This window comes from Pan troglodytes, chromosome 5, assembly GCF_028858775.2.
Source record: "Pan troglodytes isolate AG18354 chromosome 5, NHGRI_mPanTro3-v2.0_pri, whole genome shotgun sequence".
Lineage (NCBI taxonomy): Eukaryota > Metazoa > Chordata > Mammalia > Primates > Hominidae > Pan > Pan troglodytes.
The window spans coordinates 16,069,574-16,072,237 of NC_072403.2; the positions used below are offsets into that span (position 1 = coordinate 16,069,574).

A 2,664-nucleotide genomic window follows, 5' to 3' on the forward strand; every position below is an offset into this window, starting at 1 on the left:
AATGTGCCCAACATGATCACAATAACTAATAAAAGTTTGTTGTTTTTTAAGCCACTAAATTTTGAGATGGTGTGCTATGCTGGAATAAGCAACTCATACAGTGTGGGAAAGGAAGGAATATCTGCATTAGGGTCATTCTTGTACTAATAATCTCAGCTGGCTTGGAAGAAGTAAATCAAAAGATCTGAAGGAATAACCTGTCAAAGCCATAAGAACTTTTGCAAGGCTAAAACATAGTTTCGCCTTTTTTGGAAGATTAGCCTCCTAAAAATACCTGGTCCAGAGAAAATGTGCTTTGTTCCAAGAAAAATGAAAGTCTTTAGTAAAATGAACTAGCATAAAAATCCCAAAAATATGACATAAAAAAGAAAGAAAAAAATGCAAGTGAAATGGCATATCCCCCCAAAATATTGGCATAAAGCCACTGAAAGCAAGAACAAATATATAAGTATGAATTTTGAAAATGTAACAAATTCATTGCCCCTACAAACAAGAGCTCAAGTAATATGCAACGATCAGAGAACATACAGGGGACTAACATAATTAGTCAAACCAGGAGCTTGAAGAGCTAAGGGAAGAAGTCAGACAAAAAAGGTAGTGGAGCTCCTCCCGCCGCCCAAGATGCTGAAAGGAAAGAAGGCCAAGGGGAAGAAGGTGGCTGCGGCCCCTGCTGTCATGAAGAAGCAGGAGGTCAAGCAAGTGGTGAATCCCCTGTTTGAGAAAAGGCCTAAGAATTTTGGCATTGGACAGGACATCCAGCCCAAAAGAGACCTCACCCGCTTTGTGAAATGACCCTGCTATATCAGGTTGCAGCGGCAGAGAGCCATCCTCTATAGGCAGCTGAAAGTGCCTCCTGTGATTAACCAGTTCACCCAAGCCCTGGACCACCAAACAGCTACTTAGCTGCTTAAGCTGGCCTACACATACAGAACAGAGACAAAGCAAGAGAAGAAGCAGAGGCTGTTGGCCTGGGCTGAGAAGAAAGCTGCTGGCAAAGGGGACGTCCCCACTAAGAGACCACCTGTCCTTCGAGCAGGAGTTAACACCATCACCACCTTGGTGGAGAATAAGAAAGCTCAGCTGGTGGTGATTGCACATGATGTGCATCCCACTGAGCTGGTGGGCTTCTTGCCTGCCCTGTGTTGTAAAATGTGGGTCCCTTACTGCATTATTAAGGGGGAGGCAAGACTGGGACATCTAGTCCACAGGAAGACCTGCACCACTGTCACCTTCACACAGGTTAACTCGGAAGACAAAGGTGCTTTGGCTAAACTGGTGGAAGCTATCAAGACCAATTATGATGACAGATACGATGAGATCCACCGTCACTGGGGAGGCAATGTCCTGGGTCACGAGTCTGTGGCTCAAGTCACCAAGCTCGAAAAGGCAAAGGCTAGAGAACTTGCCGCTAAACTGGGTTAAATGTACACTGCTGAGTTTTCTGTACTTAAAAATAATTAAAATAATACAAATTTTCCTTCAAAAAACGGTGGTGGAGAAATGAAGTTTACACTACAAGTAATATAAAAGAGAACCAATGATACTGAAAGTATAATGGGGACATGGATGACAGGAATGAGGAAAAGCAAACAAAATGAGATGGGACTAAACAGGCTTAAAATGTTAAAGAGAAAATGATTGGCAAGTAAGACAGATGCAGAAAACATAATAGCTGTATAATGTTTGTCTCTGTAGAAGTAAAATAATAAAACAGAAAAAATAGAGATATAATTCAAGAAAAGTTGCCAAAATTATAAAAGATTTGAATTTATAGAAAAAAGGACACACTACATCAAAGGAAAAATTATTATAGAAAAATCAAAATATTGGGCCAGGCACGGTGGCTCATGCCTGCAATCCCAGCACTTTGGGAGGCCAAGGCAGGTGGATCACAAGGTCAGGAAATCGAGACCATCCTGGCCAACATGGTGAAACCCCATCTCTACTAAAAATACAAAAAAAATTAGCCAGGCGTGGTGGCGGGTAACTGCAGTCCAAGCTACTTGGGAGGCTGAGGCAGGAGAATGGTATAAACCCAGGAGGCAGAGCTTACAGTGAGCCAAGATTGTGCCACTGCACTCCAGCCTGGACAACAGAGCAAGACTGTATCGAAAAAAAAAAGAAAAAGAAAAAGAAAAATATTCTCTTTGAGACATCCCAGAAAGTTACTAAACTTCAGAGGCAAAAAAAGAATAATCTGGGGATCAAGACAAAAGATCAAGTATTTAGAGGAAGAAAAAAATGCTAGTCTCAAAGTTCAGAAAAATCAACGCCAGAAGACAGAGGAGCAGTGCCTGCAAGACCCTCTAGGAAAGAACACATGACTGATGTTTAGACCCAGACAGACTGTTATTTACCAATCACTTTTTCAGATACAACAAGATTTTAAATCTCAGTAGCTTTATTAAGAAACTATCAGAAAAGTAACTTCAGACAACTAAGAAAGAAATGGAGTCACTATGGCTAAAGGACTGGCAGGGAGGGTTTTAAACCATGGAGCTGTGTGACCAAAACTTGAACGAATATGAGACTTGTAAATTAAAGAATAGACTTTTATAACTTTAAACTCTGACAATGTCGAAATTATATTTTTTAATAATTTTTTCTTTTTCTTTTTTTTTTTTTTAAGAAACGTGGTCTCACTTTGTTGTCCAGGTTGGTCTC

At 40.6% G+C, this 2,664-nt stretch overlaps 1 pseudogene; it reads left to right on the top strand.

The window, feature by feature from the left end:
* Positions 1-606: 606 nt before the first annotated feature.
* On the top strand, positions 607-1,487 carry LOC107975048 (large ribosomal subunit protein eL8-like; annotated as a pseudogene).
* Positions 1,488-2,664: the final 1,177 nt, after the last annotated feature.